Genomic DNA, 23,115 nt, shown 5'->3' on the forward strand with positions numbered 1-23,115 from the left:
TGAGCATGAAGGGGGTGCACAAGGGTGTTTGAGGGTTTGTCATGGGTGTTACCTATATTGAATATCAGAACAACTCACATCACACATTGTATTGGCACCACTACTGCCATGTCTTCGCGAATCTTGTCTGTTTTGCGCAATAATGCCCGCTCCTGGGTATCACTATGAGGACCCACCACTGATGCCACCCATTGTCACTGCAGAGTGGGTGTGGGTGTTTTTGCAGTGCTCTTCTGCGCAGACGACTGAGAGACATCGGCGATGTCCCCGGTTGCACCCTGGAAGGCTGCGGAGGAGAAGTTCGTGAGGGCAGTGGTGACGTTGACAGCGACAGGTAGGAAGATGGTGCACGGGCCAGCCAGGAACAGCTCAGCATGAAAGAGGCTGCAGATGTCCACGACTACATGTCGAGTGACTCTGAGCCTCCGTGTGCACTGCTGCTCAGAGAGGTCCAGGAGGCTGAGCCTCGGTCTGTGGAACGTGTGGCGAGGGTAGTGCCCTCTGCGACGCATCTCTCTCTGCGGTAGCCCTCCCTCCTGCTGTACAGGTGGATGTGTCACAGCACTCTGTTGTGGAGCTCCACGTGTCAGAGGTGGACGGCGAGGCTGGTGAGGCTGGTGATGCTGTTCGCCCTCCGAGGAGGTCATGACTGCAGCTACGGCAGCCCCCATCCGCTAGATGTGCATGTGAGGGGGTCCGCAAGGTAGGTACATGTCTCCGGACCCCGGGGTAAGTGTGCAGGTTGGTGACTTTGACCGTCAGGAGGGGGGTGGTGGAGGCGAAACTTTGTCCCAAGTGACAGAGCGGCCTCCTGCAATGGCTGAGGGTCTCCGCCCCCCCCCCCCCACCTGTCAAATGGACCTTTGCAGCTGCCACAGGCTGACAGCTCAACACGTCCATTCGACCTGGGAGTGTTTCCCCCAGTGTGTGAAACAGTCCCATGTTGATCCAAAATCACACACAGTCCCTTAATCAGGTCAGTTAATGACCTGAACAAGCAAAGTAAATACTCTCAAGTGGCATCCCGCTGGCTTTAATTGCCTGCGGGATTCCCACCAGCGGGGGCTGCGCGCGCACCCCCGCACGTCAGCGCGGAACCCGGAAGTGGGCGGGATCGAGGCGCGATCCGGTCCCGCTGCTCCATTTCGGGATTTTCGAGGCCCCCCCGCCGAGAACGCACCCGAGAGCGGGTGCTAAAATTGGCCCCATTATCTCTGCATGCGACTTTACAAAAAGAACGAAGTAACCACACACCACTGGGAAAGAATTGCAACAGAGGAAGTGGGCAAAACGGGAAGTAATGTGGGCGATGAGGACAAAAAAAAACTTTCCTCAAGTATAAATCCATGAGTACAACCAAGAGCAGAGATCAATATAAGAATAAAATTAGAGGGGTTAAGAAACTGGTCGGGAAAGCTAAAATAAAGAGGTGAAGATTACAGGGAATATAAAATACAACGCGAAAGGTGTTTATAAAATATTTGAGGTAGAGGCTGAGGAAACAGTAGGACCCCTGATCGATCCCAAGGATGACAAATATCAAGTGACAAAGAGTTAGCAGATATAAATGACTTGTCTGTGTTGATGAAGGAAACCACGGCTGTATCTGATTACAGAAGTAAAATTTCCAAGGCAAAATGAGCAAATATTAAGAATGATAGAAAATATAGATAAAGAGGCTATGGAGGAGCTAAGGGCATTTAAAAAATTCTCGGCCACAAACCTTTTAAAAGGGAATTTGACAGTTGCTTGAGAAAGAGGAATATTGAAGAGTATGGACAGCAAACTGGGGACTAGACTAGGTGACCAACTGGATAAAAACACTGGCGCAGACTTCATGGACCAAATGATCTGTTTTCTGTGCTGTAACATTCTATGATTCTATAAGAGGTCAAGGCACCTGGTTTGAGTGGATTGCATGCTGTAGTAATTAAGGAAGTAACTAATGAAATAGGTCACATCCTGGTGGATATCTTCAGGAAATCATTGGAAATGGGAATGGTACCCAAGAATTATAAAGCCAATAAGATAATCCTAGGAATGACAAACAGATGAGCCCAAATTAATTAAAACATTAAGGGACATTTGAAGGATGGAATAATTAAGTACTAAGAGAAATATAGAATATTAAGAGGGAGTCAACTTAGATTTATGGGAGGGGGGTCATATCTGATAAATGTATTGGAATTCTTCAAAGAAATAATAGAACTGATGGAGAAGTGGAACTCGGTGGAAGTTGTACTTACAGAATTTAGCAAAGCTTTTGATGCAGTGCCACATAGGAAATTAGTTTACAAGTTTGGAAGACACAGAAAAGGGAAGCTTCTTAAGTGGATATAAAAGCCCTTTTATATTACAGGCTGGGTCTTGGGACAGCAGCCAGGAACACCACTCTCTCCCATTTACACTGAACCTGCACTATAAGTCTCCCGTTGTGCAGAACAACTGCACACACACGTTGTTATGCTGTTCTGACTTCATGACACATAAAGCATCCAGTGCAACAAAATGAATTACATCACAACTTCATTATGACGGTGGCACATACATAATGATGTCAAGTGTTAGGAGGGGGGTGTCTGAAAATTCTTCCCAATCATGGAGCTGCCAGTGCAGCACTGTTAGTGGCCAGAGTTTGATTGGTGACAGGTGGTAATGACTATGTACAGCAGCCTTAAAAATAAGCAAAAAAGATCTGGTGTATTGCCAGAGGAATGAAACTTAGGAAGTAATAATGAAGGTGTACAAATTTGTAGTCTGGCCCATCTAGAGCACTGTGTACAATTCTGGTTCCTGAGCTAAAGTGGGAACATGCAGGTATTGTAAAGGGTATAGTGAAGAGCAACTAAATAGGTACCTTGTAATAGACAACAGGGCTATGAGAAGGGGCTTTAGTAATCGGGAATGTTTACACAGAAATAAAGATGGTTCAGGGGAGATGTTCAAGATTCAAAGGGGTGTAGATAAATTGAACCCTGATAACATATTTGACATAATCACAAAGCAGGAAACAAGGGAATGCAGTCTCAAGATCGTAAAAGGGGAGATCAAACAATTTAGATTTAATGACCCTGAATTTCCTCAGGATCAGAGGCACACTGTCAGTGTATTTAGCGTGGAATACATTGTAACCCATGGAAATTCAGTTGGGACCCAGATTTGCCCAGGCAAGAAGTTTCTGATGGAGCATGTGGTGAGCAGAACCTCCGTTTGTCCCAAACATGGCCCAAGTCACTGGAGGAGGCAGGATCTAGGGAAGGGCATTCCATGTCAGATATTTCCTTGACTTGTGCCTCTCTTCTGCCGAGCAATCTGGTTGCCAGGAAGAATCTAGCCTTTTGGTTGCTGTATGGGTGGAAGTGTGACTCCCCATGAAGAAAAGCTAATTCGTTCATCCTGCCCTAAACCCAGATAATCCAGTGGGGTCAGAGCAGAGGTCAGTGTAACATCTCTGCTGTACTTACACTGGCAGAGTGGGACCAACGATTTTTGGGGACAATTGTTTTGTTCAGAACACAGAGGGAGACAGTGGAGGTGGATGAAGTTGCAAGTTCAGGAGGGAACCACATAGAAATATGGCAGAGAAGATGATTGAGGAGTATGAGATCTAAGCTATTGTATATTTTTGTTCTGCTGGACATTCCCCAATGGGGGTAAATTTTCACGCATACCACCTGGGCATAAAGTATTACCTGGCAAGAGTATAGAAAGGAAAATTGGTTGGGGTAGATCATAGGTCTCCAATGGAGCCTGCCCGATTTTTGTTCCATTTGAAGGAAACTCTGGCAGCTCCATTATAGATGTATGATCCTCCCCACCTGATTTTCCTCTTTGCGCTCCACCCAGGTGATATTTTACACTCAGGTGGTACAGACAAAAATCTACCCCATGATCTCTTTTGGTCTTGCACATTCTTAACTTGTAGTAAGTGAAAAAATATTGCTTAAATATGACATACGTGGCTTGAAAAGATATTTCTGCTTTGAGATTTAAGCTTTAAGGAAAGACAATAGAGATAAAAATTTGAGTCCACACTTACGGTGGAAAGCTTCACCCCCGGTCGCGTATATCAGAAATTTGGGCCCGATCTTCCGACCATTAAGCTACATGGTCAGATAATTGTTGCATGCCCTAGTATCTCTATGTGTGCTTCCATAGGCGAGGCTGTGTGCACTGCGCACTAATATAGAAAGAGTATTATTTTTATAAATGAAGTAGGGATGCAACATTTTGTTGTAGATTTCCTTTCTCATAAAGCAGACTTTCCGCTTGTATTATATTTTTATGGGTCTTGATGATGTACCAGACTCACATGAATCCTGATTGCCTCAGCATGCGAGTCATATTTGCTCAATTTTTTTTATATTGAGACTGCAGATCCACAATCCGTTCCCCCATGTATTTTTGTTTATGCCATTGTTAATGCATCATGGGGAAAAGCACACGTGTCAGTTATTCTTTAATTAAAAAGATAAAAGATGTAAAACACTCTGCCATCTCCAGAATGTTTCAATGGCAGCACACATGTTACAAAGGTTCCCTCTCCAATTCACCAAGATACATGGTTCAAATTTCCTTCATCTGTTATATTGATCCCATGGATAAAGTCACAGTGGGTAGGTACTGGACGTTACTAGTTGGCTAAATGTAACACATGGATGGATATCCACCTAATGGAGTATTTGGGACAAGTTGACAATCAATGTTATCAATGAAACAATTCAAAAGTGTCATTCATCTTCCCAGTGCCTCATTTGTCCTGAAATCAAACAGTTACTTGTACATTTTCAGACACGTGGAAGTGGACTAAATATACTAAAATTAAGCAGCAATGGGACCCCACATGCCCAAAGACATGGATATAAAGCCAGCCTATAAAACTAGGCTCACTGTACCTACTCTAATGGGACATTTCAAAAGCTGAGTTCTGATACTTATGCAGGAAATAGAGTTTGTCAGTTACTGATGAGTTTACATTTCCAAAGACATCTGCGTACAATAACTGTGCTGCTAAGCATTGACTGCAACAAATCTTATGTCTGGGATAGGGGTAGGAATTCCAATCTCAGGATATGCAGAGTTTTAATTACGAGGGGTTTTCTCATGTAGTTTAAAAAAGAAAGGAGGTGACTGTGCTGGAAGAAAATAATCATTTCTATACAGGACTAAATTGGGTGTTTTCATGTATTTAGCAGCACTGAAACTGGTAAAATGGTTAAGGATGCTCAGGATGACTTCTGCAGCTATGATTCTTTAGAACAATGTAATAAACTCATAATATCTGTTATGCAGCCACAATTGAATTTTACATTGATTTATGATGGTTTTAATGGAGGTATCAACTTACTCAAGTGATGTTTATGCTTGTATAGGGAGTTTATATTTCATTGCCTTTAAAGCGGCTGCGTCCTTGTGCCAACACAACCCTTAATTAACTATAAGTGTTTTTCCATGCCCTTCTCTCCACACAAAATATTGTAACTTGAATCTTCACATTGTACATCAACTGGACAACGAGCTTGGAACTGAGAACATACTGATTCCCACTGGAAAACAGATTAAAATTTGCTTATGTACAGGGTGGAGTGCTGTACATTTGCACCATTACTTCCCGATTTTACATTGGTATCACAGCTCAGCTGGTAAGTTCAGGCTGCAGTCAAAGCTTCACTTTCAGCCAACATTGTGTGCTGCAGGAAAACATTCTATTAAAGGGCAATGTTTACCATTGTCATATTTCAACTGAAGTTTAAATATTAATATTGCAACATAAATTCAATGAGGTAGATCTTGACTTTGTGTGATCGTGTAAAACAGGTGATAAGGAGTCGGCAACCCGTTTTACATCTCTACCGATCTTTATTTCCATTGAAGCCAATTTTGGGTCCACTGTGAAGTGCAATGTTTGTGTGAACATAGCATTTGTTACAGAACAATGCCTCGTTTTCTTTTCACACTGACACTGCTTTGCCACTATATGAATATAGAATTATCAGCAAAAACAATCTTGTAACAACAATTATAACAGGAGCAAATGGAAGTGTTTTTGGCATGTTCTCTTTTCTATTTCTTTATTTTATTTTTGCTGACTAAGCTGAAGGATCTTCACTGGGGATTGGAATAATTTTCCTGTTGGCATTCTCTGTCCAGCATTAAATACTTTCAGGCTAGATGCAACTTTAAATTGTCCTCCATGTTGTCCCAACAATGTGCCAAACACTATTCTCAGCAGAACACCCCCTACTGGCTTGACAGGACAATTCCACTTCACACGTCAGCCAACTGACTGAAGTTGCCCAATTGGTGCCAAAAAGTCGATTTAAATTGACTGGGTGCTGGGTTGAGACACTGGAGAAATCTTTGATAAACCCCACAGCTGTCAGAAGGAAGAAACTTTCATCCTGCCTGTCTGCATTCAGTTCAAAGCCAGATCCTATAATGAGATAACGGTGTTCGAACTGACTGTGATACCTCGATCCACGTAGATTTGTATTTTTAGTTACCAAATATGCATAAATAGCCATCTCATTGTTACATATTTATAATGTTCAAGCAATGAACAAATTCAATTCAATGTTGTACACACAAGTACAGCAGTTATTATACCTATGTAGAACATTTGGTAGCCTGGCTTAGTTGGTAGCACTTTCACCTGAGTCAGAAGGTTGTGGGCTCAAGCCCCATCTAAGGATTTAAGCATGTAACCTATGCTGGCTCTCCAGTATTGAGGGAATGCTGTGTTATTGAAGCTGCTGTCTTTTGAATGAGATCTTAAACCAAGGTCCCATCTGCCTGTTCATGCGGACATCAAAGATCCCGTGACACTATTTCAAAGAAGATTGCTCATTCAAGGAGCAGCAAGGAGTTCTTCCAGTGTCCTGGCCAAAAGGAACACCAACAAAAACAGATCAACTGATCATTCATCACATTGTTGTTTGTTGGATCTTGCTGTGTGCAAAATGGCTGCTGCATTTGCCTACAAAAATTCCACTTTGAAGTAGTTCATGTGCAGTGCTTTAGGATGTTTCTGAAAGATGAGATGCTTTATAAATGCAAGTATTTAAGGGTACGGCTATAAATTTATTCCTGTAGGTTTAGTCCTGAAAGATGCCTGTATATTCTGAAAACACTTCTCTCCCTTTGTTTGCCTCACAGCACCATAAGGCCCCCTGCAATAGCAAGGTGGGGGGGTGGAAATTCAAGCAAAGTTCTCTAACTGCAGCCAATAGTACTCCTTAATTACCTAGTAGAAGGCACAGTTCAATAAGGTTAAGCCAGCTTACTTTGAGCCCCTTCCCAATGGAATGAGCAATTTCAAGGAAATATTCTGCCTAACTGCCCAGTTGGAAACTGATAAAACTCATGGTCAAGGCAGGTAGAATTTAATAGCCGCATAAAAAACTCAGCAAATGCTGGAAACGCACAGCAGACCCATCAGCACCTGAAAACAGAAAAGATAGGTTAACACAGGGTCTTCATCGGAACTAGCAACGTTCCAGCAAAAAAATCTACGTCCAAAACACTAACCTATCTTTTTGTTTCTTAGGTGCTGATGAATCTGCTATGCAATTCCAACAGTTTTGTTTTTACTTCAATATTTAGTAATGGCTGCCTTGAGACGCAAACATATGACTTTCTAGCTGTACGACAAATTTGCATCGCCGCAGAACACTGTTAGCTGTTTTGAACATTGAGGGAACACCTACCTTTGCCTGATTAGAATTTCCCAAGGTATGAATAGGGTAAACCTCCTAAGCATCAACTTTCATCGAAATTGCTGCAGGTAACCTCATTTTACAGCAGTTTGGTGTATTTTTCAGAAGTGAACCACATTAAGCAGCAGTTTTCAGTCACAGCGAGAATTATAATTTGGCAGAATGATTAGTGGTTGTTAATAAAGAAGAGTTTAGCAAGTGCCATTTATGTGCATGTCATTTTACTTGGTTATACCACTTACTGGATGCCCTCTTTTTCTGACATGCTTGTAAATCTGTCGCTGCATTTTACATCTTGTCCCAACAATGTCACTAAGTGCAGCTCATTAAAGCTGGTAGCTACTATATTCATTTTCTTAAACATATAGCCAAGTACGGCTTGGGAAACCAGAAATATATTTGGTTTGGCAAATCAGCGAACACCAGTAAAAGTGCAACAATGTCTATCAAATCACAGCCACAGTTGTTCAAGAGGCACTTTGCCACATTTTCAGAAAAAAATTGTTTATTGCAGATGTGATACTCTTTTATAAAAAGAAATGTTTGTGTGTTTGTTTGTTTTGGGAGGAGGGGTGGGGGGTGGTGGCCTAGCACATTCAATTTATTTATATGAGAGAGAGCTGGCTAGTTGCACTTTTGCTACATTTATGTCTAAGAAGTATGTCATTACGACTGTAGGAATGGCTGATTGCAATCATTGACCTAATTCCTTTCAATGAGTCATCCTTGAAAGTTCTGGGATTCTGTAAACTGTTTTGCATGGGAAAGGAATATAACAGACAGATGATTGGTAGTATGACCAACTCAATGCCAGATCAATGGGTTCACAACCGGACTGCTCACATGGGGGGATTCTCATCTCGATAAAGGAGAAGGTAAAGGGATGGGGAGAGAGTCCAAACCCACAGTGAATAAGCATATCATCCATTGTTTGAGTGTGAGGAGAGGCCTACATGAACCCAAAGATGATAATATGTATATAGGGGATTAATAATGGGAGAGGTCATGAATAAAATAGGAGAATAATTATAAAACTGTACAAACAGAAGTAAACAGCTAACTTTGTATGCAAACCAGCAATGTCTGTACATGTGTATGTGAGTGGATTGTATTGTTAGGATAAGGTGCAAGCCATAAGCTGTAAATGACAACAGGATATATTATGGATATATGATTGAAGTATATTATACATTGTAGGTGCAAGTTATATTGGGTTAGGTTCTTTTTTGTGAAATTACAGTATTTACACAATAATTATATGTAACCTTTTCTGGATAAAGTATCATCATGGTCCTTAATTCAGGCTCAATATGAGGATAATAAGATTATTTCAGTCAGCCTAAACTTGTTACCATGTCGTGATACTTCAGCTGTGTAGTGTCAAGGAAAATGGAACATTACACTAACAGTGGGCAACCGGATGAAGTTAAGTAAACGTATATGTTGTACCAGAAATTTTTTTCTGACTTTTTTTATTACAAAGTTTTTTTTTGTATCAACACAGTTTCTACTGAGAATGCAGAAATAATTTTATTTTCCTTAGTAGTTATGCTATGCCTATTTTAGCCCCCTAGGTTCAGGTTTTGTGACTAAACAAGCCCTTTAGATGTAAAGGGCCCAGCCTGAACTAGGCCAATTGATCCGGTCCCAAAAAGGTTTATGTAATGCACCATGGGAAGATAGATAAAAATGCACATTACCACAATTTTACATTTTAAAACATTTTACATTTTAAAACAAGTGAATAAATACATTGTAAAAGGCTCAGAATTTGGATTATTTTTATCAACTAGAATGGCATTCTTTAACATTGAAGAATAATTATCATGTGACTGTGTCTACAATGCACACAGAAATGTACAGGTACACCTATTACTTAACTCAAACTCACTGGACAAGCAGATTGACATTTCATTGACACACATAAGTGCGGTTAGTCTTTATTCTTTGTTGGAGAGAAAAGTTGTTTTGAGGAATAGGCTTTGGAAAGCAAAGCGGATTTCAAACAGTCGTGAGGGACAGAAGGGTAAGAAGTGCTGAGAAATTGTCTAGAAGGCAAGAGGGCTTTTCTGTTGTGAAAAACGTCCATCTTTAAATTGAAACCTCATATTCTCGTGCCTCCTGAAAATGAAACAACATACAGTAGAGCATCGTGGTATTTTCATGACAGATGTACTCAGCATTAATGATAGGTGTTATTAATGAAAGCATTGAATACAATATTGATTAACACAAGTGTGTCATCCCCGCTCCCCATTATCCCTAATTGCCAAACCTTTAGCCTGCTGAGATCTCCATGGCAACAATCAGCAATGCATTGCAAACACAGTTGTATACCTGTGAATGGAGACTCCGGGTTTAAAACAGATTGTCCTCATTGCAAGACCAACGTTACCCGAGATAGAACAAATAATTAAAAAGAAATGGAGAAAAAGAACAAAAATGCAAAAAAGAGCTTATAGAAATGTAAAGTTTTGTGAAGTTCACATGTATATTGCTCACAAGGAATGATCACATACCTCTATCCCAGCTCCCAAAACAGTGCAAAATCTCCAGATTTGGCATTTCTGAACAATAATAGCTTTGCAACTTGAAAGTCAACATATTTGTAGGCCCTGTGCAGTGCTCTGCTAATTGTTGGGAAACCTGTCTTGCTGCTGAAATTGTCCAGGTTGTTGTCTCCAACAGGGATATTCCTATTTGACACCAGCCACGGTGCAGAAAGGCACATGTACAAGTATGATAGATAATGTCACGATGCTCAGCAACAATATCATCTGTTGGACTGTTTACTATCGCCTATATGGTTGCTGGAAACAAGGGATATTAAACACATGGCCCAGAAATTTGTTTGTGCCAGTCCTGGGCCTGTGCCTGAGTGGGTCGGCCCAAGGTGCACCCGAAATTGGGCCTCGGGCCTCATTTAAATGAGACCGGTGAGATGTGGACACTAACTGGACGTCCCCAGACAGCTCGCCAGCGAAGAGGTTTGGCATTTCAGGCCACTACATTGCTGGCAGCAGCCCTCCAGTAAGAGCCGAAAGGGGAAGGGAAGGAAAGTGGGAGGGGGCGACAGGATGGGGGGGGGGGTGGGGTTACCGGGGGCTGGCAGAGGTCTGCGGGACTGCAGTGGAGCCAGAAGGAGCACTCCTGCACCTCTCAGCTCCAGATACCTTTTTGGTGGCAGCCTGCAGCAGTCCTTTTAAGGACCGCTGGTTGGGCTGCATTACAATTTTGCACAGGAGGCCTCAAACAGGTGTTAGGCCCCTTATTTGCATATTCAAAGGGCCGAATGCCTATTTCAGGCACGGGCCCTAAAGGCCTTTTTTTTTGCCGATACCAACATGGCGAGCAGCATACTTCCAGCTCATAATGAGTGTGTTCTTCCTGCCTGTTATATTGGAGGCTTAGGTGCCTGTTTAGTGGCATCGAATTTCTAGGCCATGGTGTTAGTTCCTTACCACATTTCATTTGATTACGGCATTTCCATGGCAAAATTGTCATTGTTTGCGATGAAAACACAATAATACCACCATGTGTACTGCAGTTTATAACCCAGGCATGCACGGTGGTGTGCTGGACAGCAAAGTATGTCTAAGCTTTTTATCCACCAATGAGGCAATTGTGTTAAGAATAGCCTTTGTCTAACCTCCAGGCTTATGAAATTCAAACCGGACAAACCAGCGAATAAAAATTGTAAGGATAAATAGGACTGAGTTACCTGGCCTTCGAGGACTGGATTGCTGGGGCTTGGGATATTTTTTCAATGTTAAAGGTACAACATAAATGCAAGTTGTCTCTGTTGTTGAGTCTTCAAATAGAATCATCGTTATACAACTGGTGGTGGGGAGGGTTACTTCTTGCTACTTTTTAGCACAGCTATAGTTCAAATCATGAGTCTTACATAAAGTGTAAGGAAATATGCTCAACATTTTAATTCCCTAATGATTTACCTTACTTACATTTAAGGGGTGATTGAGCGATCCTGTACTCCCAGCAAGTGTTAGGGCTACAACATCCTTTAACCTTGATCCTTTAACCTTGTGAGTACGGTTACATCTGGCAACGTTGGATCACGGACTCACACCTTTAGTAAATTGTATCTTTTAATTTTAGTTCTGCACTGCTATTTTGAAATGTAACAAAACCCATTGTAAATAAATTGCAGTAAATACCACACAAAATGCATGATTAGGTTATCAACTGTTGGTAAATACATTTAAAAATATATTATTGTATTTCTATGTAATTCTATATAAATATATTTAATTGGTCTAATTCTCTCCCTTTTTAGCACACAAAATTAAACCCAATATATATTTTCAATATGTATTTATTTCATATATTTAAAATAAATGAATTAATGTTCATGTTGAAATAGCACAGATGGGAATTTATGCAAAAATATAAGCAGATCCACTAAAAATAGTGCAGAGAGCAAAATAACCTTTAAAATTTGTAACAGATTAATCTGCTGGCAGATAACCTCTTTTTTTTAGCTTGGATAGTAAAATCATCCAATCAGTTAGGTTATTTTGGTTCTGACTATTCCGTTGGGTCATTTAGACCGATATGTACAATCAGATTTCCACAAACCTGCTACAAAGTGCAGTTTTTAGAAAGTATAAAACGACTCTGGAATGAACAAGCACTTAAATAAAATGCAAAATACTTCAAATGCCGGTCATCTGAAACAAAAACAGAAAAATCTGAAAACATAATTGGTCAATCAGTGCCTGTGGAGAACAGATAGTTGATGTTTCAGTTCTGAAGTAGGGTCTGAACCCAAAACATTAACTGTGTGTTGTTCCCTCTGAGGCGTTTCAGCTTTGTCTGTTTTTGTTCCAATACTTAAGTAATCTATGAAAGGAAAATGCAGCTGTTTCGAGAACTATTACTAGCAAAAAACAACTGGTTTCCAGAAACTCGTTGCTGCAGCCTGAAGCTATTTTGTGCCGTCTAATTGTCAAAGGCCAGGTCTTTGTGCGCCTCGATATTCTCCCTGTTGATTGACTCTTTCCCCTTTTCATCCTCTCTCATTTTTGTAGGTTATTTTCTTCCGTCTCCCACCTAATTTCTTTGTTGAGAAGGTTTTGCAGGGTTTTCAGGTGTTTAGCTACCTAATTTTTGACTGTTCACTAGAAAGGCACACTGAGATGAAATAAATCAGCAACTTGACTTAGAATCATAGAATGGTTACAGGACGGAAGGAGGCCATTCGGCCCGTCAAGCCCATGCCGGCTCTCTGCAAGAGCAATCCAGCTAGTCCCACTCCCCCACCCTATCCCTATAGCCCTGCAAATTTTTTCCCTTCGAGTACTTATCCAATTCCCTTTTGAAAGCCACAATTGAACCTGCCTCCACCACCCCCTCTAGCAGTGTATTCACAACCACTCGCTGTGTAAAAAAGTTTTTTCTCATGTCGCCTTTGGTTATATTGCCAATCATCTTAAATCTATGTCCTCTGGTTCTTGACCCTTCTGCCATTGGGAACAGTTTCTCTCTATCGACTCTGTCTAGACCCTTCATGATTTTGAATATCTCTATCAAATCTCCTCTCAGCCTTCTATGCTCTGCGAACAACCCCAACTTCTCCAGTCTTTCCACGTAGTAATCCTTCATCCCTGGAATCATTCTAGTAAATCTCTTCTGCACCCTCTCTAAGGCCTTCACTTCCTTCCTAAAGTGTGGTGCCCAGAATTGGACACAATACTCCAGTTGTGGCCGAACCAGTGTTTTATAAAGGTTCATCATAACCTCCTTGCTTTTGTACTCTATGCCTCTATTTATAAGGCTCAGGATCCTGTATGCATTCTTAACCGCTTTCTCAACCTGCCCTACCACCTTCAACAATTTGTGCGCATATACCCCCAGAGCTCTCTGTTCCTGCACCCCTTTTAGAATTGTACTCTTCTGTAAAGATTGACTTCTGTAAAGACCTGATGGACACTGGAAACTCAAAGTGGGAACTGCATGGGAGACCCATACCCTACCACTTGGTGGCGTAATAGGTCAGCTCAGCAACATGCTGAGTGGGCCACCCTGCTCTGTAGTTTGCAGTTGCAGATGATTGCATAGTAAAGCTACCTTACGCTAGTTTACAACAGTTTTCCATCTGGGCATTTGTACACTTGTAAAATGCTGCAACTTAGATTGAACAAGGTTTGCTACATTCTTCTACTTGGAACATTACCAGTTTGCAGAATTCTATTTATGTGCAGCAAACTTACATTGGCTTATTGGCTTTTTGTGTACCTGTTGTAAATTTGATTGCTTTTTGTCCCCTGTTATAAATGCTGTGTCACAACAGTCCAACATTGAGGAAGACCTCAAAGATTGCTTCAAATCTAGACATTAAAAACAAATTTATTAAATAAACGCTAGCTTAGACCCACAATGATTTTAACCTTCAAACTCAGCCACTTCCACTCTTCCTGTGCTCCCTAGAGAATTATAGTAAAATATATACACAAGAGGAATTTTAACTCCTCCAACCCTTCCTCCCCAACCAACCTGGCAGAAACCAAGTGGAGCGGGAGTTAAAATGGAACGGGTCAATTTCCCACTCGGTGGTGATTTCAATGCCCTGAATCAGACGGGAGCCTCATACATTTATACAAATTGAGGTCCTTTGACGTATATAGGACTACGATGATATTTCAACTGCCAACTGAACTGGTGGCTGCCACGGCTCAGTGACACCTGATCTGCAAGAGGAAGGGACCCTGTAATGAAAGTGTTAAACTTTCCTTTGTGAGGCCTGGAGGAGCAGGAGTCTTTCGCCTCCCACTCTGTGACTTACCTGAGCACAGGCGAGCAGCCTCTGGGTCAGAAACAGGCCCAGACTAAAATCTACCCCACTGACTCACCATTAAGTGGAAATAGTTTCTTCCTAATTTACCCTATCAAATCCCTCATAAGTTTGAGCACCTCCATCAGATCTCCACCTAACTTTCTCTGTTCTAGTGAATCTTAACACAGCAAAAAGTCAAACCCTTTAGGAGAGGAAGAGGAGAAAATTGGTGAGAAGTACATAAGAAAAAGAGGATGTCCCTTTAAGGGGCGGTATTACTTTCATAAATAAAATTTAAAATATTCTTAGGTTACTAAGCAAGTAGTTTTGATTTTTAATTTTTTTTTTAAAAGTAGGTATTCCTTGGATTTGCTCATGGTGTGTCAGAGGATACACTGGTACAGGTTACATGATACATGGAGTTACAACAGTTCCAAGTGCCTCCAGCCTGCAAATATGTCACGGGGATCTGTTTACATAGGGAACTCACATTAACCGATGACATAGGCACTTTTCAATGTAAAATGTTTACATGAATAGCATGACTAAAAATCATGACAACAGGAAGTGAAATTTATACATGAATGCAGTTGGATAGGGTTTCAGCTATTTTGGAAGCTGTGGGAGAGCGTGATGTCCGTAACCCAATTCCGAGCGTTTAAATGATCCCAACGACACAATTGAGGATGCACATTTTCATGGGTCTGTGATTCTACTGTCAGGATTGCAATGTAAACGTAGGTTGCTCATTTGTGATCTAAACTATAGAAGTGTCTATTTCGTCTGTAGACCTAGAATTATGTTGGCTGTCAGATAGTAAAGCAGTGCACAATATAACCACAGTGTTTGGGTCACCACAGTCCCCTCATACTCACTCAGAATGCATTACCACATGCTCAGCCAGTGGCATGGGATCCTGACCCATAAAAGAACATTGCTGTGAGCTTTTGTTTCTCCTCCAGAGTTCACTGAGAGGCCCTTGTTTACTGTCTGTTTACAGAACAGTTTGTGAATTTATGTGTACACTGCACACATTCACAAGTTCTAGTAATTAACACATTATGTAGAGTTTTAGCCAATGCTATGAAGTAGGAATAACTTTAAAGAATATTGAAAAATAATTTTACCCACAAAATTCATCTTATTTAGCACAATGCTGAGCGGATGTCCCATGAATTAGGAATCCACAGCTTTGAAAGTGACAGCTTAATAATCAAAGAAAGATATTTCCTAGACCCCCAGCAGCCCTAGTGGCTAGAGCCTTGTCTGACTCCAGGCCAACAGCACAAACTGCTGTTATAGTTGCAGTTTGTCAGACTTATTTTATAAAAGTACTTTTCAAACTCCATTCTCTTTCTTTGCAAGAGAACCAAACCCGAGTTGCATTTCTTGAGCAGCGTCTTAGAATTCCAACCTGCGGCATGTTATACCAAGAAACTCCTGCCTTCCTTCCAATTTCCTACCCTGGGCCCCGTGATTATGCTGATTAGGCATCTGAGGGGCTTCTGTTGCTGCTGATGGACCTTATTGAGGTTCGGAGAGAAACATTTTTCTCTGTGGATGCAGATCAAGTTCACAGTTACTGTCTCTCGACAATGTTATAGGCTTCATTTTAATCAGGCACATCAAAAAGGAAGCAGCAGTACAATTCTAATAATACAATTCAGGAAGGGCATTTTCAGACAGAAGTTCAAACAGCTAAACCTGAGCTTCTGAGCCTTTTCCGTTCTGAAGAAAATTGCAAGTCTATTAAGGTCCACCGATCAAATATATGTTAATAGCACAGAACACTTGTTGAATGACTTGCTGTACTCACAAGAGGGGGAGAAATCTTATTGCCTTCTTATGTCATGGAGTAGGTAATAACGAGACTAAGAATTCCGTTTGTAAAATGTGCAGTTCAAAAAAAAAGCTTCAAAAGAATCTTGCTTGCAAAAAACTTTACGTTCACAGTTTAAAAATTCACTGGGTTTCTTTCATCCTGTCTTGAAACCAAAACTGTTGAGCAAATTTATAAAAACAAAATAGTTTAAGATAGTTAGCCTGAAAGACTTGAAAGGCATTGTCAAAAAGGAAAGGGATTACTGTGTTAAAACAAAGCTCAGCAAGACATTCCTGTTCATTTTAATCCACTTGAACGTCAAACATTTCTTGAATTTCAATCTGAAGCAAAAAACATACCAAATGAAAACCTCTATATTCTTCCCATTACCCAAGGACATCCAAAATATTGTTCAGGACAGTTGATGGACTTAAGAATGATAATATAGCTGGATGATCTATCACTAGTAGGAGTATGTCTGTGTGAGATGAGTACATATTGGAGATTTGGGTGAGGTCTATTTTCCTGATTTGTGGCCTGCATGGTTTTCCATCCATTGAAATTAATAGATGCAAAATTGTACAGATCACAAATTGACTGTGCTCTCATCAGTGGCAAAATTCCCTACATGTGAGGCTCTGTGACAGGAGGAAGGTGACAAAATGGAGAAACCTAGGATGGGAGTTTCATATGTCAAGGGTATAATGATTGAAAAAGTGGCCACCAATGGTAGAGCAAAGGGAGCAGGGATCAGGGGAGCAGAGGGTGTTTCAAACACTATGGTTAATTCTTAGCTGAAAACCTGTACTTACACTGCTATGGACACCAGAATGTTTAGAGTTCACAGTGCTCAATGTCATTTACAATTCACATTCCTCAGAGGTGAAAGTTAACAGCACAGAGGTGTCAGGGCCACATCTCATATCCCACATTTTCATAAGGAGCTAGCAAGTGTCATTATTTGGTTGTTGGCACTATGATCTGCATTCCTAAGTATGGTTGTTAGCACGAGTGCCTGCAATTCTAAAGCATAGTTTTAGCACCATGCCATGCTGATCTGGTTATTAACACCGTGTTCTCCATTTTTAAGTGTGGTTTGGTTGTTAACACATAGGGCTCGATTTTACAATGGTGGCGGGTTGGCAGCAGGAGGGTGGGGGAGGTGTGAAGGTGCGCAAAGCAAACCCGCATGGACAAAACTTACCGTTTCCGACGCGATCGCATGTTGATTGATGATGATTAACGTCCTCTCCGGGTTTCGCGCCCAGCAGCTAGCCTGCTTGACAGGCTGGCTGCCGTCAGGAGCTGCAATACGGGGGTGGGCGGGGGGAGGCGAGAAAGAGATTGAGCGAGACGTCATCCGGCGCTGGAACTGAAGACCTGGAGTGGCGGGGGGGGGGATTGGAAGATCCAGCACTGGACTCGAAGACCTGGGGGGGGGGGGGGGGTGGTCGAGGGGAAGAACCGGGGGTGGGAGGGGAGATCGGGGGAAGTTCGGAGCTGGAGAGATCGGACATCGGAGTCGGATGCAAAGGTATGTTCATTTAGTGTTTTCACTTCCTTCCATGGTTTTTTATTTAATTTATTTAGTTTCTTGTTCCCTGATTTGGCCCTTCACACCTGGTTTCACCTGAATGAGGTACATTTGGCTCTTTACTGTCGTCCCGCTGGCTTTAATTGCCGGCGGGACTTCCATTTTCGGGTTGCCCGCTCGCACACAGGTGGGTCCCTGGGAAACTCGGAAGTCGGTGGGTTGGAGCCGGCTTCCGAACCCGAACGGGATTTCCGCGATTTTCAGAGCCTCCCCATCCCCAACGCACCCACAATTGCCTCCTAAAATCACCCCCATTGACCTTGATTTCTGGGCGTGGTTTGGTTGTTAACACTGCGGTCTCAAATTCAAAATGTGGTTTGGTTGCTAGCACTGTGACCTGTATTTCTAAATGTGACCTGTATTTCTAAATGTGACTGTGTGCTTCTTTACTTTCTATTCTTGCTTTTTCAGTTAAAAGGAACAATCAGAAAAATTTGTTGATTGAATCGCAGACAAATAGACAAATTAAACCTGTGGGGGGGGTTTTCCTACAGACTTGATTTCTGGTCCACCGACTTCTGTTTCTTCTGGAGAAAGATGGCTCAAAGAGGTTGTCATACAGATTTTTTTTTTAAAAAGGACATCGATTGAATCAGATGGACATCAATATGCTTTTGGTAGTCTTCAGAACGTCGCAGTTCCTTCATAATTGATCATTTCAAGATTAAATTTTGATTAAGATTCTCATGGTTAACAGGCCAGTGGCAGTCTAGCTGAGGAGAAAAGGTGCCAAATCTGGTCATCGGGATTGTAATGTGTGCAAAATCCAAGAACCTGTTGTTGTCTCCAATCCTTTCCAAATGGTGTTGAAGGTTCTTGAATAGATATTGTCCAGAACTTGGGGGAAGAACCAAGTCTGTTTTCCAAAATTTTCACTTAATTAACCTCAGTCCGTACGGGAGCTTTCTTCATAATTCCTCATTAGCAAGTCAGAAAATTTACTTTGAGATTTCTGACCGTTTCGAGAAAGATAGAAATGCACTTTGTACAACTTGTTCAAAGCATGTTGTCTTGAACCTGATCTCTTCTTTCCCCTTATAGAACATTGTGATGGTAGAGCTCTTCAGGGAGTCCCATCCATAGTTATAGATGATTCGGTCAATCCAAATAAATGTTCTAAGGATTTTGTAGAAATTTTTTCCCCACAATTTTTCTTTGCGCACAATTTAACTCCGGATGGTCTAACTGTATAAGATCTTCAATGTATATCTGTGTCATATTTCAGGATCTTTTGACCAATTTTCCACAGAAAGGTTTTGGAAAAAAAAAGGTTACCATTAAATGTTGTGTTTGAATGCATAGTATATTCACAGCAAGTTAAAAAGGCTCTTAAATGATCGGTGGTTAAGATACTAATGCCAACTTTAAGGTTCTTTACCCATACACTGTAAATAATAAGCAATTTGTTAGCATGCCTTGCCAATTGTAAAAGACCTCACACTTTGGAGGTGAAATCGATCTTGGATGGTAGCACAAAACGATGATAGTGAATGGTCAGCCAGTTTTACACTTCGCCTGATTTTCTTTTCCATCGGCTTCAAGGGAAAAGAAAATCGTGCAGAAAATAGGCTGCCAATTCAGCAGCATCTGTTTTGCGCTCCAGCTCAAGACAAATTATTATTAATTTGTGAAGATTGAGTTGTACTGATTGAATTAAGGCAGTCCAATCATATCAGGCCATGACTCATCTCAGTCTGCAGTTGGACAGATTTAAGAAGTACGCATACGAAAGACGTGAATATCCAATTCCATTCACGAGGGGTTACAGAGAAAATTGAGCTCAGAGTAACTACAGTAGTTGCACTCTCACCTCTAAGTCAGAAGGTCGTGGGTTCAAATCCTACTCCAGGGACTTGAGCACAAAATCTAGGCTGACACTCCAGTGCAGTATTGAGGCAGCACTGTCGCAGGTACTGACTTTCGGATGAGATGTTAAACCAAGGTGGACGTAAAAGATCCCGTGGCACAATATCGAAGAAGAGCAGGGAGCTCCTCCCTCGTGTCCTGGCCAATATTTATCCCTCAACCAACATCACCAAAACAGATTACGAGGTCATTATCACATTGCTGTTTGTGGGACCTTGCTGTGCACAAATTGGCTGCTGCTTTTCCTACATTACAACAGTGACTACACGTCAAAAGTACTTCATTGGCTGTAAAGCACTTTGGGATGTCCTGAGGGTGTGAAAGTTGTTAGACAAATGCAAGGCTTTCTTTCTTTTCTTTTCAGTTTTCAAGCAGATCAGCTCCTCCTTATTTAGTTATGCATAGCGTTCTAACGCAAATCCTTAGAAACATCTGTATGCAAAACTGCAGGCATCAGAAGCGAAATAGATATGCTTTTCATCTGCACAGTGGGTTTTACTTAGCTGGTTTGCTTGAACATTATCACTACTCTTAAAAGATGAAACCTTAACATTGGCGGCTCTGTGTTTCACTCTCAGCTGATCCTCATCTACAAAAAGAAATGTAGCTGGGTATCACAAGTAGAGGTCAAGGAAGAAAACCTGCCAGAAATTGTAGCAATCAAGCCAGGAAAATAGATAAAAGTGTGTCTGGGCTGCAGTAACAACAAAAAGGTAAATTACAGAAGAAAACCTTCATGCCAAAATCATTGATCAACATGCTGGGATACAGATAGACACCACTCACCATGCCCCAACAGCTCAGCTGATGTCTTTTTCTTTTAGACTGTTTTACATTTGCCAATTCTGTAGCTCAGGCCATCGGAAAGTGATGTCCATACGACAGCTCCCCACCTTTGCAGTTTTGCAGGTCTACAATTCTACAATTGGCATTAGGGAGTGAGTTTTAGCAATGTAAACTTGGGGAGTAAGTGCAGGTCTCCCCAAGACCCGTACTACAGAAGTGCCAAATGTAAAAGTACTTTTAATCTCACTGTTTTCCTTCCCGTTTACCTATTTTTCCCCCTACCTGTCTGTCTACGTTGCCTTGTTTTTATTCTTGGTCTGTTTCTGTACCTACTTTTTCTTCCATGGTCTGTCCTTTTCCTCACTTCCCAAAACATCTGCTGGTCTGTGTTGCATGGCTACATCCAATTTCAGGCTTCTGTTAACTCTGATTTTGCACAACTCAATTGGCTTGAAATGAATGATTCTGTGAAAGTCACATCAATTTCTGATACAAAAATTAACAGCGACTCAACCCATGATACAAATAAAATTAATAACTCAAGCTGGTGATTAAACATAGGAATCAATAATCTCTTGACATTTTAATACATTATCCACTCGGCCTTTGGACGTGATGGACTGGATTTTTCTTTGAATGGCAGTGAGCATCAGAACGGGATTTCCATCCGTCCAAGTGACGGTGCCTTTGACCCAATAAAATTTCCTGAAATGGCCCTCATTATGCATGCGCAGGGGTCGGGGGGGGGTTTATAGTGATAATACCACTCCTCATTGGTTATCATCACAAGGGGCGGGATTCAGTAGGGCTGCAGTGTTTAAGTGTTGCAGCTGATTAAAGGGGTACATGTGTTTTGATAACGAGCAGGAGAACGGTGCAAGGATGAGTCAGGAAGGAGCATCGTAGCGGGTGGGGGTCAACAGCAAGAATGGTTCCCAGATGTTCTACTTTATCAGTTGATGTCCTACTTGCAAAAGTAAGGGCAAGGAGAGAACTACTCATGGGGGCTGGGAATAGGATATTACGCACAATAGCTGAATGTTGCTATGATGTAACCCATTCCTATTAATGAAATTGAGAGGATTGTTGTATTGGGGCTTTCAAGGCACATGGATGCCATGAATTTTTCACTGATTCCATGACCACGGTGAGGGAGCTGTGATTGAAAGAAGCGGATCGGAAATTGGCCAAAACACTGTAGCCCCAATTCATGGACCTGTGCTAACTTTGAGAGCGGCCATCCAGTGGGAGTGCAATATTGGTGAATTGTGTGGTGGAGCCTTCCCACTTATCCATCATCTCAGCTATATGCATGAAACCATCTCCACTGTGTGCGCATGAGATCGATGCTGTTAATTCATTGCTCTTTTGAAGTCTGTGCCTAAGGTTTGGGTCCCTAGGTGCCTCATCCAAGGATAGGCATCTCTGTTCCCTGATCAACAGTTTAAAGGGCAGCGTATCTTGTGAAACATTTTGTCCATTTATATGTTGATGATTTTAGTCAAAATATCTGGAACCACAAATTGAAAAGATCATGGTGCAGCAGATGGTGAGTTTCTTGCATGTAAACCAACCATTGCTACTGCCACATCAGCACTACAGGGAAGTTCTCAGAGCAATGTTGCTCTGAAGGCTCAATGAGTTTATCCTGAGAGTAGCTGAGTCATAGAGATCAGGAGGTCCCAGATTTAATACACGACTTTTGCTGAGTTTGTTGATCTGAGCCAGGGTGGCAGTAGCTGCACGACAACAGACATCAACGCTTTGGGTTAGAGAGGGGAAAATCAACCAGGGTTGTGACTTCTGATCATTATCCAGTGACCTTTGCTGGAGGTGCATGAGTGAATGAGAACAGGATTGAGCTCAGTTGTGATTCCTCCAGTGGTCGAATAGTCTGCGGACACTCAGCGTCAATCTCACGAGCAAACAATCTTTGGCCGAGATTCTGGAGGTTGCCTAGCACCCATGGAACTGTAGTTAAGCATGAGTTGATGGCTTGAACAGAGGACGGGAGAAAATTGGAAATAAGAGAAAAATATAAATTCTCACAGCAGACACTTCCAGGAATTCAGTCTGCTCTAAAATTCCTCCGAACAGCAATACTACTCCTGTAGAAACATGCTACACCAAATCCAACCGGAAATCTTTCAAGATGATTGGAGGGACTGCAGAGAACCAGACAACGCAAGACAATCAGGCTGTTTATATGACATGGTAAATGTTGCTCCATTTTAAAATTCAACATTTTTGGATTATCCCTCTTTGACTTAGGTTTACCTGTTCTGATGGGTGCTGAGTATTTACAAGCATCCAGCCTCTTTGCCAAAAAAAAGAAATCAATGATTTAGCAAATAATCTACATCATGCTCAGAACTTGAAAATTTACTATTTTTTTTGATAGGATTTGATGGATTCTGACAGGATTTGATGGAGAAAGCCAATATTTAGCAGGGAGAGGCTGGAGAAACTGTTACTATTTTCATTAGAACCAGGAAGGTTTAGAGGAGATCTGATAAAGGTGTTGAAAATTATGGGGGAT

Source organism: Heptranchias perlo, chromosome 28 (genome assembly GCF_035084215.1).
Source record: "Heptranchias perlo isolate sHepPer1 chromosome 28, sHepPer1.hap1, whole genome shotgun sequence".
Classification (NCBI taxonomy): Eukaryota; Metazoa; Chordata; class Chondrichthyes; order Hexanchiformes; family Hexanchidae; genus Heptranchias; species Heptranchias perlo.